We start from the raw sequence: 18,069 nt of genomic DNA, 5'->3' as shown, positions 1-18,069 counted from the left end.
CATCATCAACATCACAATCCTCTCCTTAATTATTTCTCTTTTGCTTCTGTTTCTTTCCATCTACACCTCCACCAACTGGGGGTCCAAAGAGGTGAAGAGCTCGTTAACAGGTTTCTCTAAATCAGTAATGGCCCAGTTCCCCAGACGCTGGGAGGAAATACTATGTAAAGTGTTACATATATTCTTTAACCATTGTGGTTGTCCGCACATGTAACACCGAGTGAGGTGTTGTTGTTATTGTTATAGATTCAGCTACTCGGAACAAGTTCCAAGTAGCACGTGGTATGGTGAGCCAGTAACTTACATGACACAGGAGCGGTGCTGAGTGAGGTGTTTCACATCCTCTTTTAACATTGTGCTTGTGTCCACACGTAAGACAGGGGAAGGTGTTACATAGACTCTTTTACTGATGTGTGGAGGGGAAAGAAGGCGGGGAGGGAATATCCTAGGAGTGAGCACTTGTAGACAGGTAGAGACGAGCACAACGTCCAGAAAATGGTGTAGAGAAACGTTAAGATGAGAATGAACTTTTGATTTCAGATAATGTTACATACGAAATATCATCTGATATTAAAGTGTATTTATTCCCTTCCAGATTGTTAGTTAGATTGAGATCCTTCGGATTGTTTGAAGAAGCCTCTACTGGAGTGTGTGTGTGAAGAGGTGAACACTACGGGATTGTTTGGAAGAATGAGCATCGTTGGATTGTTTGGAGACCTGCTGGATGCAGTAAGCACCGCTGGATTCTTTGGAAGAATGAGCACTGCTGGATTGTTTGCAGCTGAACAACTTTTTGGATGAGCAATTTCGAAGTTATGGTCCATCTGATTGGCTGTAAAAGGTGGGTGGGTCTATTGGTAGCGCTGCTGCAGCTGTTACGAGGAGCTGAAGCCCGGTGGAGTTCCCGCCCTGTTGGTAAGTAACCTAAAGCCCGACCCTCTGGCTTGTCACTTCCCCCTCCGGGCCCCATCCGCCATCCCCCAGCCCCTCGACTCCGTCCTAAGGGGTCGTGCCACGAGTTCCAAAATGGCACACATTCTTCTCAGTACACGACACCAAATTCCTCGGGGACCAGCGGTCGGGTTCTCCCCTTGGACTCCCCACGGCTCCCCACCTTTTCCAAATCTAACCCCCATGGTCTCCCTCAAACTCCAAAGAATCAAACAAATATTGCGTCTGATAGAGAGGTAAAAAAGGATTAAGGTATATCAAGAATTGATATTTTAACTTAAACTGTACTCTACTAAACTCGCTATCGGCAACCATTTGCCACCATAACCCTTATACCACCCACATGCCATCAACCACATGCCACCCCTCATGCCACTCTCGCATGATCCCCCTCCCACATACCGCCACCTCCCATCTTCTATATGCCACCCATCTCACCACCAACGGGCCACCTCTCCCAAAGTCAACATTCCACTCCTCTCCTCCACCCGTGTGCCACCCTTCCTACCACCAACTTATAACCCCTCCCTACCCCTAGTCCACCCCCCCCCACCCGCCTGCAACAACTCCCACCTCCCATATGGCACCCTTCTCTCCTCCCACATGCCACCCCTCCCATCACCCACATGCCACCTCTTCCTTTCCAGTCATTTCATGTGCCGACATTAGCCCTATGCTAACTTCTCCACCTCGAGTGGAGGAGTAAGAGGAAGAGAAGAGGCTGGAGTTGGAGTAAGAGGGAGCAGAAAGCACAACAGAGGAGACGAGAACACAGAATTAGGGATTAGGAAAGGAGAACAGGAAGCTCTTTTTGACGTAAAAGGAATAGACTACGTATAATGACAAGAATATAAAAAAGGAAAATATTTTAAACAGGGGAGAGGAAGAACGAGAAAAGAAAGAAAATTGAGAATAACGTGAGTTGTCCCCTGCCCCTTATGACCAACTAACAGAGCCGTCAGTGTTGAGAGCAACCCCCCCTCCCCCTATAACTCCCCCCCCCCCCAAGGTCACCCTCACTCGCTCACGGATATGTGAGCCTGCGCAACCCTATCTGCGCAGCTTCAGACATTCAAATTCAATTAAAAAATAATATTCATAAATAATTTTACACTTATATAACTGACAGCTTACAAAATTGAATGATTCATTTATGCAATGAACCCCCCCCCCCCCCCCCCCCCCCGCCCACCTCCCAAAATTGATAGCTTTATGTTATTATAATTATGCATTATATATAATTTAATAAATGAAAAAGATAGCAAATAATAATATGCAAGCTTTCTCTACTATATATATATATATAGGATATATGGATATATTAACAAAGAACACGAGAAGAGGACGAGGTTCTCGTCTCGTCTATATATATATATATATATAGAGGTCCTCGTCTCAAACCAGACAAGGCCTAATAGGTACCACCTCTGGTACAATTGTTGGGACCCTTAGCCTCGAAGTAGAAAATAAAGAGAATTCAGAGAAGACCTTCTGGATTCTGACTGTACACTTAAGGGTGTATTAATGGTGCTTTGTATACTGTTCGTGATAAATATACTTTCTTATATGATCCAGTTTTTTATTAGTTTTCTACCTTCAAGCATTATTACTCATTCCTTTACTTATTAATTGGTACTTTTTAAATATGTTAATATTTTATGTACTCATTTACTTATTCATTTACATTATTTGCTTAAATATTTAGTCATTATAATCCCCGACCGTCCAAGTGGTTGGGCACTATTCCTTTCCCCGGGACTATTTCTAAATACTTATCCTCATGATGACCAAACCATACAGCAGAAGATGATGTGTGGTTTGGTTCCCTCACTCTCTCACCCTTCCGAGTCCTCACACATACTCTCACCCCTCCGGGCGCCCTCACACACACTCTCATTCCTCCGGCCCCCTCACACACTCTCACTCCCCCCCCCCCCCCCCCTGAGTCCCCTCACACATTCCCTCAGGGATCTGGAGGCGACAGGTGGTGCCATGCCTCCTCCTTTTCTTGCTTCCTTATTTTTCTCTTTTCTCTCAGATTCTCTCATCTCCTCTTCTTGATCCTCTCCTTTGTTTCAACTCTTTTCATCATATTGTCTTTATTGTACTTTCCGCCTATTCTTATTCGTTTCCTTCTTCTTGTTCTACTCTCCTCATCCAAAGGTTGTTTTTCTGATATTCCTCTTATTATCATCTTCTTGCCTTTCGTGTCTCCATCTCTCTTGCGTCAGATCTCCCTCTCTTGGACGTCTTCCCTCCACGCTCATCTTCTCTTTTACCCTCTCTCTTCTCTTTTCCAACAAGCGTTTGCTGGTGCTGACCCATTATTCATATTTTCCCATCACTATCCTCAATAGTCATCGTTAGAACTTTACACCCGCATTGTTCTCTTTCTCATAAGCCAGCAATTCGTATTCTTCTCTTTCTCGCCTTTATGGCCCCTTGTTCAATTCTCTCCCCTCCTCTACGCCCAGGTCTTCGTCTCACACCAGACAAAGCCTAAACGTGCAGGACCTGCATGGATATGCAATATTTCCAGATCAATGATATCATGTTTAATTTTGTTCTATATTTGACATCTCTTCGCTGTGGTTACCCGGTGCTTACGTCAGCACCACCAATACAAGAACCTGTTTTCCTCATCAAGAAGTCAAAACAAAGCAGAAAAAACAAGAACAGTGCGGGATAATTCTAAGAATAGACTAAAACTTCTTAACACTTGAAACGTGTTGCAAATAAACCGTAAATTCCATCGCTAAGAACATTTACAGCTAGGGGTTGTAAACAAGCAATAATTTTACAGGTAGTTCCAAGTCGAAATGAAAGCCAGAAATTAAATGAACTTGACGGTTCAAGAGGTGTGTGTCGACAGCAAAACTCCGAAATCCATTTTTTAACCTGATGTGAAGCTCTCCTATTGGCCAATAAACTTAAAAAGCAGTTAGCCTAAAGATAGGACATTAGAGAACCCGTAAAAGATTTTAAATAAACCTTTGACATAAAATGATTAAAAAATAAAGAAACCTATTTTGATTTATTTTAAGTTTCCCTATAATTTTAATGTTAAGGATGTTCAGTACCTCAGTAGTTAGAGGTATGGGCTACCACTCTGCTAGTCAATGGTTCGAGGCTTTTATGGCCCGAGTGGTTGAAATGTTATTATCCACGTCAATTGTGGTTAGCAATAAATACTTCCTCATTATATTCTGTAGCTAGCATTAACATAATGCTGTGGTCAACATTCTATACTGTGGCTAGCATTAACATCACTTCTCCAAAACTAATGCCCATTTCCACGTACGAAAAGATACCTAATCAAGAGGTGGCGGGGTGGGAGGAGGAATATCGGACGGAGGGTCATTAGAGGCCATGTGTGTGGCTGGTACTGCCGGCTGAAAGCCTTCCGCTGCCAGCTGCCTTGACACCCCTTCCTTTGGCTGTTGCTTACGACCCACCTGTCTCGTCGCTCACCTCCCCTTACCCCCTCCACCCTGCCATCCATGTCCTCTAAGACCAGACTCAAAGATTATTTCCTTGATACCACCATGCAAAACTCTCCTTTGAATTTCCAAGATTATATTCCAAAAGATCGAGTTAGCTGAATCGCTGCTAATAATAAATTATGTTATATTTTTCGTATTACAAATACAATTCTTGCCATTATGTGTGAGAAATCTATTTTCCTCGTTCGCTGCATGAAAGTATCCCGCAGCAGGTCCAATCTTGGTACTGTCTGTTAGCGTGAGATTTAAAAGGGCCCTTGTGGGGCCGGAGCTAATGAATGGCGACAAGCAGGGGCTGTTAAATATCAAGTAGCGGGTTGGTTGGCTTGTTTGTTAATGTTGCTGCTGGTGAGTTGGTCCCCGCAAAGAGCCGCACTCAAGCCACGTTCAACGCGTAAATCTAACCAACATTCAGCGTAGACTTGTGGGACAGAAATAGAGTTTGGGCTGGTTTTGTGACCCTCGAGTAAGCCCAGGAACAGGACGAAGCTAGTCGGGGGTGAGGACTGTTTTCTCTGCCCTTCATTGTGAACAATCAGGTTTGTTAGCGTAATCGTCAATGTTCTCAGGATTACCTTGGGGGTTATCTTCCGTTGGTTCCGGAGGTCAAGGTCCCCGCGGCCCGGTCTCTAATCAGGGATAAACACACCACTTCCCGCAATCCATAATGAAGCTGATCGAAAGTATAATTACAAAAACACGTGATTCATTTATGCGTAAATATTAACATATAAGACTGAAACGAAAATGATCCTCAAGCTTTATATATATATATATATATATATATATATATATATATATATATATATATATATATATATATATATATATATATATATATATATATATATATATTATTTGTAGTCCATTCTCCAAGTATTTTTGCGTACAGCAGTTTTAGAGTCTGGGTTAATATATTAAAACATTTTCATTTTAAGACTATAAGTAGTTTTTATTTCTCAGAGAAGATAATTTAGTCCAGCCTTCCGTCCAAGCTAATAACACCCGCCACAGAAAAGATAACAACAGCATAGTTAAAACCCTGGAAACAGCACAGTTACTCGAGAAGATATACTGCCAGTTGAGAATCATTGATAACACATGAATAGCCCGTAGTTGGAAGATGTTTGGAGTGAAGGTTGTCCTTGGTCGTGTAACATCTTGAAAGTGTCTCTGGGCCTTGGGACTTCCTATAGTCGTTGCCTATATGTACTTATATGTATATATGCATCTCTCATACAAGGATATATACATATATCCTTGTATGAGAGATGAGGAGTAAGGGCTAAGTCTGTATGACTTTGTAGCACTTAGAAGGGATATGAGGACATAGAGGCTAGATACCAGATCGATGCCCCACTCCTTGTACTATCGGGAATCAAACGCCGACCTTGCGAGAAGTGAATACTTCACTGCACTGACCAGTCCATCCGAACCTTACGCGAAAATTCTAAAAGATATTTTCGTTTTTATCAAGATTTATCGTCGCTGCCCCTTTTCCCAGAGTAGCCCAGCGTCTGAGATGCTGCTGGTGGGTGTATCAATCTGGGTCCGTCATTATCACCAGCGGTGAGCCACGCGCCGAGGAGCGGTTAAGTGGCTGATGAATATTCAGAGCAGGTAAAGCCCTTGGCACACCTCTCATATTTTTTGTTTTTTATATATCACACTCACTGAATTATGTATGCACGCACGAATATTTTCATGTACATTCATGCATATAAATATGATAATCTACACACACACACACACACACACACACACACACACACACACACACACACACACACACACAAACGAGTAGAAAGAGGGAATCGAAGGTGCAGAAATGAATACCTCCGGAAGAGGTAAAATTGTTAGAATTCGAGGATGATATAGCAAATAACAGATCGAACCAAAGCTGCTCCAGGCCCATACCATGAGGATAAAACCAGTAAAGAAACAGATCATGACACTGAAGGGAGGTTTACCTATAATGACAGAGAAGTGTGTGAGAGGAACTCAACAGGAGATTCCAGGAAAAAGAGAAGAGTTAGGGGAAACGTAATTACATCATAAATGTCAGAGCAGCGAAGGAATGCTCTAAAATGTGAAATGACAGTTGTATATTGTATCCGCAGTAGAAGTGATGCTTTGATTGATTTTAGTGATGGGTTTGGTGATGACAGTAGCAGTGGAGGGGTTGAATTGGTAAAGTTGGTTTGATGGTGGTGTTGTTTGTGTTCATGTCGGCAGGTGTAGTTATGGTGAGGGGTTGAGATGGTGGTAGTTGGAAATTGTGATAGTGGGAATATAGATAGATGATGTGCCATACTGGCACATGTGATACATTCTGACAAACAGTATACATACTGACACGTAATACAAATTATCACGTGATATATAAATCTCTGCCTTTCTCTCTCTCTCTCTCTCTTTCTTCCTAAATAAGCATAAGCATTTTCTTGTGTCCTCCGTGGACAGGGTTCGAGACCTAAAAAGCACTACAAAAGGTTTTTGTAGTGCTTTTTACAATGTTAATAATATACACAAATACATAACTTTACGTCTGTTTAAGGTGGTTGATCCTCAGCAAAAAAGCGAATTAAAAGAGAAAAAACAGTCGTTGAATAGCAAATTACGGTCAGGGGGTTGTGATGAGATTGATATAAAGGGGAGGAAGGGGTCGAGGGGTCCTCTACCTGTCGCCTCTAGGAGAGGACAGGTAGAGCAGACGGGAAGAGGACCCTGTTGGAGAATGGTCTAAAAGAGGGAGACGGAGGATAAGGACAGCAGAAAGAAAGGGAGGAGAGATTGAGGGAATAAAGGCCTGGACAAAAGTAAGGGTGTTGACCTCATAATTTACTTAACATGGGGAGAGAAGGTGATGGGGTCAGTGGCAGAAATTGAAGTAACTGAGAGAGAGAAAGGGGAGAAACAAAGAAAGTAATGAAAGGTAATATAAGAAGGACAGATTAAGAAGAGAAAGGAATGACTGAGAAAGAGTGTGAAGGAGTGAGGAAGAAGCGATCTTAAACAAGGGGAATGTAAGAAAGGGAAGAGAAGGGAACAAAAAGATTAAAGGACTAAATAGATTATACAATAAAATAATATTAAATATTGAAGGAAAAAGATAAATGAGACAACGGACAAACAAAACACAAGCAAAATAAAGTATGAGAGAGTGGTGTAGTGATGTATGAGAGAGTGGTGTAGTGATGTATGAGAGGGTGGTGTAGTGATGTATGAGAGGGTGGTGTAGGGATGTATGAGAGGGTGGTGTAGGGATGTATGAGAGGGTGGTGTAGGGATGTATGAGAGGGTGGTGTAGTGATGTATGAGAGGTTGTTGTGGAGACGTACAATACCCGCTTATGTTAAATTTCAGTGGCCACTTACTGGGTCATTCTTGTGGTTTGCCCAGATCATACTGTAGTTTGTTGCAGTCATCAACTACTTTTTTCCTTCTTATAATGTGGGGATCACTAGCAAACACCATGAAGGAGGATTGTATCCCCTCTAAGGAAGATCAAACAAGAAGAGGAAGAGGACAGACCCTTGCAGTGATCCGTTACAACATGGATCCGTATCTTGCCACTCTGAAGTTACCTCTCATCCTCTCTTTGAGATCTTAGGGGTTACGATGTATGGATGTTAAGGATGGATGGCCGATAGTTGGAGTTCTCGGCTGACTGGATGGTTAGATGAATTTTGTCTTATTGGCTGCTGGCTGTCGCTGGCCGGCTGCAGGGCTGGCTTGCTGGCTTGCTGAAGATAGCTGGCTGGGTGGCTGGCTGACGGCGGAGTTGGTGGCCGGCCCCACCCACTAGAGTTATATAAGGACCGAGCTTGGTGACCCCTACTCTCCGCCACACAGTATTGTGCTGAGGCTGTTAAGTGGCCCCACAGTGATCCCAGGGTGGATTATGCTACGGGATGTGATCACCATGATAGCTTTAACATGTTCTCCAAATATACTTCCCCCACCATCGTCTTCCCTTTCTCCCCCTTGGCCCCTCCCCCCCCCCCACACACACACACATCAGGTGTCTGGTATCTGAGCAGACAGCGTGCAGAACTCGTAACTCTGTGGCCCGGGTTCGATTCCCGGACCAGGCAGAAACAAATAAGCAAAGTTTCTTTCACCCCTGATGCTCCTGTTACCTAGCAATACATAGGTACCTGGGAGTTAAACAGCTGTTACGACGCTGCTTCCTGAGGGTGTGTGTGTGTGGAAAAAAATTTGTTGGTAGTTAGTTGCAGTTGATTGATTGACAGTTGAGAGGCGGGCCGAAAGAGCAAAGCTCAACCCCCGCAAGAATAACTAGGTGAATACAACCAGGTGAATACACACGGAGAGAAGGTTCGCGATGCCACACCCATCAATATTTTCAAAGCGTCACATATCAAAGCTTATAAGAATACCACGAGCGTAGTTCTCACCCTGAAACATATTATAGGTAATTGCACATAAGTAATTACAAGCAGATTTCCAAAGTCATACATAAAGAGAAACAGTCTCTAAGCAATCTTCCTTTCTGCTTTCCTGTGTATCAAAACAACTTTTCCCTAAACAGATGCGCCATTCCTGAAGCTCAACAATAGCCGAATAAAAAGAAAATCAACAATTTTCCATTTTTTTAACTTTTTCAAAGAGAGTAATCTTTTTTCTCCAGAGCGAAAACGACTCGGGCTTTTAAGCGGAGGAATAAATCCTTTGTTTCCATCAAGTTGTTATGATCTTCTTCATAGCAATTGGAAACTGAGGAAAAAGTTGCCTCGTAAAGACTAAATTGGTTCGGCCGCTCGGTATCGTAGATCAAATCAGCGCAACTGGAAATGAATTTATATATATGCATATATATATTTATACATGTATATTTCTGAGTGTGTATATATGTGTGTGTTGGGATACCACCTTTGGCGGGAGTGCGGGGGCCCTTTGCCTCAGGGGTGAAGATAGTCAGAGAAAATGCATTCATATTCAGAGAAAATGTATTCATATTCAGTGAAAATGTATTCATTTTCTCTTTGAAGTCGTATGAATACTTTTTTAGCCTTCCTCTCCTCAAAGTCACCTTCGTAACACACACATACAGATTGTGCCTCATCTTCCTTAACACACATTGTGCCTCAGCAAAGTGACTGCTTGGTCGGCCAATCGCTAAATGACTGGCGGAATACCTAACTGAAAAAGGGTCCAAACATGCCCAGATATGTGTATGGTTAACTATTTGGATGTGTGATATGGCTGACTCATTAGCCTTTGGCTGGTTGACAATCTAAGTGGATAGCTGTCTGACAGTTTGAGTGGATAGATGGGCCATCTTTTGCGAGAATTGGGCAGGTTCTTTTAAGGCTTACGTAACCAACTGCTTAATTAGATAAGACCTCTGGTGTATTACATTAGAGGGAGTGGTGTGTTTGGGTACTCCTCTCTCTGTCTGTCTCTCTCTCTCTCTCTCTCTCTCTCTCTCTCTCTCTCTCTTTCTCTCTCTCTCTCTCTCTCTCTCTCTCTCTCTCTCTCTCTCTCACACACACACACACACACACACACACACACAGCCTCCGGAAACCCCCACTGTCCTCCCTTACGCCAGCTAGTCATTTCAGAGGGCGTACATCCACTCCCATATGTAAAAGCTCCTCTTACAACTTAGTGGATCTGCGGCTGTGTGTTCCCCGTCTACAAGCCTCGCTAAGGGCAAAACAGCTCTTTTATCCCCTTTTCTATCTTTGTTCACGAGTACTGTAGAAATCCTGTGCATAAGGAGTAGATAAGGAATAAATAGATTCAGGATATGGAGGAACAGGAGGAGGATCTTCTCCCCCTACCATTCTTACTATCACCAGACGTGCGATAAGACAGGAGGCAATTTACGTCAGCAACCCCCAAAGACGATAACACAAAGTTTTATAGTTTTTTTCATTTCAGAGTGGAAGAGGATTGGGGGGAGAGGGGAACTGTGAAAGGGGGAGAATGGGTAAGGAAAGGGAAACTTAAATTATGGGTAGGTTAAAGAATATATATATATGGTAGATGTGAAGGAAAAAAATAAGGAAGATTAGAAACAAAGTAAAAGTAAGGATGGAATAGTTGAGAGGAGAAAGAAGGGTAGAATAGCAAAGAAAGGGATGATTAGGAGAGGAGAAGGGAGTGGGAGTGGAAGAGAATATGGGAAGAGCGCGTATGAACAGGGAGATAGGAAAAGCGAGTAAATTTGATGCCTGTAGGGAAACTGTTTCGGGTATGAAAGTCCTCTGGTGCCAGACAGGAAGGCTTCCTCTCTGCCGAGCCAGAGGAAAGACGGAGTTCTGATCCCCGAGTCCCCAGGGAAGAAACTTTCTCAGTAACGCCAGACAAGACGCGTTAGGAGAATCAAAAACCGGACTTAATATCACTTTTTTTTAGGTATTCAAGTGCAACTCGCCAGAATGTATATATATATATATATATATATATATATATATATATATATATATATATATATATATATATATATATATAGAGAGAGAGAGAGAGAGAGAGAGAGAGAGAGAGAGAGAGAGAGTTAAATTATTAACTATAAATCAAAACGATGTTTAAAAGGTTTAAAAGAAGTAGAAAGAATATAAATGGTACTCAACTAATTGGGCCATTGGGAATTAAACGCCGACTCTGCAAGAAGTGAGGTCATCGCTCGTGAAATCTTATAAATTACTAATGGACTTACTAGTGACTACCTATCCCCCCAGGTATGGCTCCTTAAGTTCTTTTTTATCAAAAATACGCTCATTGTGGCGCTGGAAAGGAAAGATTGGAGCTCTTGGACCTATTATTGAATCGAGGGATATAAAATCCAACTCTCAGAACACTACTAGGACGTCTTTTCCCACAGTTCAAATGTTTGTGATTCTCCTGGGGCAATGAGGCACTGGTGGTTCAATCCCATGTACTTGCTGAGCTTGACTGCCTCCCTGTGGTCGACGGCGCCACTCTCATGAGCAGCAGTAAAGGGGGATGCAGGTTCCAGGTTGGGGAGGTACACGTGTGTGTCGTCCCACATAAGCTAAGGCCACACCAGCTCAGGCCCACACCTGCTGAGGCCACACCAACTGAGGCCCACACCTGCTGTGTCTAACACTAGCAGGCAGCCGTTGTTCTCTGATGCGTGTCTGTTTATTTGTGATATACGTTAAAAATGGAAAATTCTTCACTCCATTGAAGCAAAAATCAAAAATCAAATTATCTCTTAAAAGACTCATCTAGTTCGCGACAAGGCAGAAGCCAAGAGTCAGTCAGCAAATAAGGAAGACTGAGAAGCTCGTTATCACCTTGTGAAAACAGCTAAAGACCCAGCAACACTCCTTACCAATCTCATCAACACTTTCTTCCTAACAGCGTTTCCTTTTCTCGTTTACACTTTTCCACGACTTTTTTTCAGTTTGCCTTCCTTTTTCTCTGTTTCTATATTCTGTTCCAAACTTATGTAGATGTTTAAGCTTTGTATTCCATGTTTTTTTCAGTACACGACCTGTCATTCGATTTACCTCCAGGATCCCAATTACAGCTGGGTATACAAGAGCTAATGGAGTGGAAGATCCCCAATTTATATTACTCACAGGGAGATATGCATTAAAAAGTATTCCCGCTTATCGGTGTATATACACTAAGAGTTCGTTTTATTCCTGGACAAGTAGACAATGTTCAAGACTACAGTATACTTGTTGGTTGGTCAGTAAGCTTTTGTGGTTGCAGTAACAACCCTCCAGATGATGATAGGTAAAAAGACCAACACCAAACCAAAAACTCACCCTTACAAAGATTCTAGTCCCAGGTCTTCTTGCTAGCGAGGCGAGTGTGGTAACAGCTATATGAAGTGACTTTCATTTGCCCATCATCATTCAATAGAAAAAAACGACCTTGGATTTTTTCTACAGTGCTTCCTTATGTGTGCATCTCACTGTGACAAATCTTTTACTTTAAATTTTCATTCTAAATTCTTAATTCCTTCTAAAGTTCAGAATTCTAGAGTAAAAGTCTAGACTTTTCTAGACCTAGAGTAAATCTAGCGTTAAAGCCCTTGTCAACTTTGCATCCTCTATTGAAATTTTTTTATCTGTCCAACAATCTCCCATGAAACGTCCTTATTTATCCCACTTCCTCCTATCTCACCCGTTCCTCTTCCTCGGTGCCTCCAAAAAAATGTGGGCGATGGTAGAAACATGCGTGAGGGGAGAGCGAGAGGGAGGAAAGGAGTGTTTGTACAGTTGGGTCTCGGGTTCTCTCCCCCTCAAGCCAAAATAACCAGTAACCAGTTCGTGACAGATGTCTAAAAAAAAATCTAAGAATCCCTCTCAGTTTCTGTATCTTCTTCGTTTTCTCCTTTGTCTACTTCTTCTGTCATTGTCTTTTTGGCTATCTCTTAAATCTTTCCTAGTTTCTCTGAGACTTTCGCCTTCAGTTTTTTTCTTCCATTTCGTTGTGCCTTCTCCTTTCACCCCCTTCCGCTATTCACTTTTTCCCCTCTCTATCTGCTTTTAAAAGCCCCTCTATTTACCCCCTCTTTCCTTCCTTAAAACTTTTTTCTACACATCTGCTATTCTCTCCCACTGAGACTCTCACTTCAAATATTTTATAACGAACGAATCCAATCCTTTAAAAAATCTAACAACGAAATATCACAGCAAAGAATTGACCTGTTTACCTTTCTTATATTCATAAGGGCTTTACGCAAAAGAAAATATCATGATAACTTGTTACAGCCCCTTTGTATCTACAGAACATTTAATTTATGAGTAAGAAATATAAAATCTATAAATATATAGATACGTGACGGTATAAAATGTTATTGATGATTGAGGGAGAGACGCTCGTGTAAACGATGCAACACGTTTTAAGCACATAACGGGAAGACAGGGGTATACCACATCTCATGGTATTGATATGCAACATTATGTGAGGTTAGGATCGCGGATTAGAACCTAACACTACTGTTGTAAAGTATATTTGTTTCCTAGCTGCATGTGTGTTGTTGGAGGACAGCCGCGTATGTTGGAGACTCCGTACGCGTTGTTGGGGGACCACGTTCATTTCTGATCTCCTGTGTGGGTTGTCAAGCCAATGAGCGCGTTGGTGGAGGGTTGTGTGCTTGAGTGTATGTTATATATATTGTGGGGTGATTCAAGCCATTAAGCTCTCTAGCTCGTGGTAATCTGGAGCAGCTTGAAAGATCATCTTGGAAAGTGTTGTCGTCGTCCTTCTCTGTGATTATTATACCAGAGGGTGACGTGACCCAAACATTTGTCTATGTAATTTTAAAATGCATAGTCACAAGTTCGAGGTTTACTTAGTCTCCATGTAACCCACCATTCCACCCACACCCCTCCCTCTCCTCTTCCTTCCACCCCCCCCCCTCTTCCTTCCTCTTACTCCGCCCCCTCCCTTCTTCTTTAGCACCTAGATTAGTGTCGTATTTCCTTCCTCACTTAACCTTTTCCAGATTTCGTTCTTCTCTCCCACTGCAGCCACGTCAGAGGGGTTGACGTAGCTTAACAATACACACACTCAAATACACACAAGTTTGTGTTATGTATAACTACATTCAGCCGCCTATCCGTACTCCTCTTTCCTATCCTCCTCATCCACCATCTCGTGCTCCTAATATTCCTCCTCATCTAGTCTCCTTTTCTCCTCATTCTCCGCTTCTTCATCGCCCATCCTTCTTCTCATCTAACTACTCCCCCGTTCTCATTCCCCTTCCCTATTTTTTCTTCCTCATCCTCCTCTTCTTCCTCTTCCTCCTCTTCCTCCTCCTCTTTATTCCTCTCCCTCTGCAACTCCAGGGACAACTTTGCACTTCTCACTTCCCCTCGTGAATACATTATAAAGCACTCTCCCATGTGTGTCAACCAGCCCCTCCACGTTGTTAGCCTCACGGACACAATTCTCCATCTTCCCCTTTCGCATCTTCTTTCCTATTTATTTATCTGGACATTATTCTAATATCCTCTTATCTCTTTCTCCCCGGTCTGCTAAATTATATTCTTACTATCTCAGTCCCGCCTCTTCCTCGTCATCCCCATCACCATTAATTTCTCCCAAGAGCCACACGCCGCCTCACAGCATATAATACAAAATATAAAGTGTAATAAAATAATTTCATTAGGGGTTATTAATATTACCAGAGAAATAAGAAAATAAACATGAACACTGGGTATTAGTCTGCTTCCACGACCTGAAATGCGTTAAATTTGAAGTGTTTTGCCTCACCAGAAAACTAAGACCTTAGGAAACCTACTGAAGACCACACACTAGAAGTTGAAGGGACGACGACGTTTCGGTCCGTCCTGGACCATTCTCAAGTTGATTCATTCTCAATCGACTTGAGAATGGTCCAGGACGGACCGAAACGTCGTCGTCCCATCAACTTCTAGTGTGTGGTCTGGTCAACATACTTCAGCCACGTTATTGTGACTCATCGCCTGCAACCTACTGAAGTTCTCGAAACCTTGACTCATTAATCCGATAAATGAATGAATATATTTCTCAATAACCTGTTCTGCTGAAATAGGGAATATAATAGTTTTGCCTAATAGCCTCAAACTTGTCATTGTTTAACAGTGGGGTTCAGTGGTTGACTACGGAGCTCGGGTCGGGTAATAAATATTGTACAATAGACACTGCATTTTTGAAATTATAAAAAGTATATTATTAAAAACAAGGACTTTGGAGAGCGATAAATTTGTTTGAAGTTGGAGTTTGTCTACTTTATATAACGATGTAAGTATATGTTTATTATTAATAAAAAATGTTTATAAGGATGCTTTAGACTTGGCTTAAGTTCAGCTGTTTGTTACACTGCTAATAAGTGTCACACCTGTAATTCTAATCACTCGGCACTGACCCGATAGGTCCAAGTGAAAATATCTGAACAGTGGAGTGAGCTTTAATAGCAGAAATAACAGAACACAACAAAGTTGGCTGTTGCTCCACCAGATAACAAATACCTAATACTCGGCACTTGAGATCTGGTGCTCATTACCTGCAGATACAAATAGGTAAGAATACCAACAAACACTACCACGCACAAACACATACGCAAGAGAGGAAAAAAAAAAGGTTTGTTTTCTTTCCCACCGCCTTATGACTCCTCCTACACGCTAACTACAGCCCCCCGGCCCGGCGCTATTTGCAGAGTTGACGATGCCAAAACACTTCGGGTTTTATGATAGTTAACGTGCGTGTATTCACCTATTTGGGACTACAGGATCGAGCTGTTAGCTCTTGGACTCCACCTTTCCAAACCATTGGTTGTCTAATGCACTGACACCCGACCAAATTTCTCTATCATATAATAAAAATTATTATATTACATACGCATGCACACACGCACGCACACACACACGCACACATCCTTACATGCAGCCAACAACAGCTGCCTAGCTCCCAGGTACCTACTTACTGCTTGGTCAACAGGGATATCAGGTGAAAAGAAACGCTGCCCAATCGTTCTGTTCCTCTTGGGGATAGAACCTCGGTCGCCTGAGTGTGTGTGTGTGTGTGTGTGTGATTGGTATTTTAACTATGGACGTAAGTCCTTGAGTGTGTGTGCAGTGTCCAGCCCTTACGTCACACTGATCCTTGTAGCCTTTTTGTCCTCCTGTAGTTCTCCTGTTATAAAAACTAATTTTCATCTGGTGTGTAGACTCATTTTTATGTTATTTGTGGATCGACTAAATCCACTGATTGTATTTAACAACTTTATATAGAACATGATAAAATAGTTAATTACACCGAATGAGGTGTGTTCAAATTCAATCACCGAATTCAAATTCAAGTATTTTTTCGAAAACAATTAATAATAAGCTCGGCTCCTTTAATCAATAATGTATTACAACTCCCATCTACTAATTACTTCCATCGTATGCTACTTTTGTTGCAAACTGTATTGCAAATATTCCCAAAGAATTGCATTCATTACAGTATAATAATATTATTATTCAAACCCGCCAACAAATATTTTTCTCTTACGAAAATGCTGCCTTTATGGCAACCTGTGGAGAACGGGAATATAAAACAGCGGGATGTAAGTGACCAATAACCCACCTACAACACGTATTGAGCTAATTAATGCCTAGGGTTCATCGACTTTTGCATATTTGTCGAGAAATATCCGAGGCCTATAAAGTTAGCCATAAAAAGTAGAATGAGAGACGAGGGCAGACTGTGGGGGAGGCGAGGAAGGTGTGAAAATAGGGGATAGAGGATGATGGGGGAATAGAGAATAGGGCTACATGTCTCCCTGAGGCCTATGTATGCAAACAATATTGTGCGTATCCTACGTATGGGTCATTGTTTAACACATTTTCCCCTTCACCATTTACCTGTAAATAATGCAATTCTTTCACTTCAATTCACTCTTCATCCATACATTCTCCCTACACGGAGGAGAGATAACGAGACACCACACGGAGGAGACACAACATCTAGACAACACGCGGGGGAGACACAACATCTAGACAACACACGGGAGAGAGATAACAACGAGACACCAACAAAAAAGACGAACAGGCGTAAAAAAAAACACAAGAACTTCGTCCTCGGGGGAATTTAAGAAAAGGAAAACGGGGGAAGGGCAGGCTTAGGAGAGAGCTAGGCCTAACTGGCCAAGTTGCAACTGATACAGCTACAGTGAGGAGGGGGTGACAAGGGAGGGGGGCAACTGGGTTGGGGGGTGTTGAGAGGGAAGGGAGGAATATCCCGAGACACCAACATGACGTCTGGTCGGAAGCTTGGAGGAAATGAGGACTACTTCCGACGGCTTACTAATGGGCTGAGGAGTTAGAGACGAGAGGGAGAGATAACTAAGGCGTAGGGGAGAGATAGGAGACACGCCGGGGGGGGGAAAGACTGAAAAGAGGGGAGAAGAGGCTGAAAGGGGGGGATGAGGGGAGAGAGAGAAGGAAGGAGGGGGGTAAAGCGCACGTGGGTGAAACTGAGGAATAGAAGAAAGTATTTATTAAAAGGAATAACTAACGGGAGATAGAGAGAAAGGTGAAGAGGGAGAGGGAGGGAGGGAGGGAGAGAGAGAGAGAGAGAGAGAGAGAGAGAGAGAGAGAGAGAGAGAGAGAGAGAGAGAGAGAGAGAGAGAGAGAGAGAGAGAGAGAGAGAGAGAGACAGAGAGAGAGAGAGAGAGAGACAGAGAGAGAGAGAGAGAGAGACAGAGAGAGAGAGAGAGAGAGACAGAGAGAGAGAGAGAGAGAGAGAGAGAGAGAGAGAGAGAGAGAGAGAGAGAGAGAGAGAGAGAGAGAGACAGAGAGAGAGAGAGAGAGAGACAGAGAGAGAGAGAGAGAGAGAGAGAGAGAGAGAGAGAGAGAGAGAGAGAGAGAGAGAGAGAGAGAGAGAGAGAGAGAGAGAGAGAGAGAGAGGAAGGAATACTGAAGGGAAAGAGGGGAGGATTACTGATTAGTTTAGATGCTGTGTTAATTGTTGTTTGAGGGGAGTGAAAGAGGGCACTTGCGTTCTTGTGTCCGTGTGTGTGTGTGTGTATGTTTATCTGTTTCCGACTCCAGAATCGAGCTTCAGCTTTTGGACCTCATCTGTTCAGCCGTCAGTCGTCAGATGTAGTGAACTCCGACCTAATTATCGATTATTA

This window comes from Procambarus clarkii, chromosome 7, assembly GCF_040958095.1.
Source record: "Procambarus clarkii isolate CNS0578487 chromosome 7, FALCON_Pclarkii_2.0, whole genome shotgun sequence".
NCBI lineage: Eukaryota > Metazoa > Arthropoda > Malacostraca > Decapoda > Cambaridae > Procambarus > Procambarus clarkii.
This window is presented reverse-complemented; position numbering follows the sequence as displayed.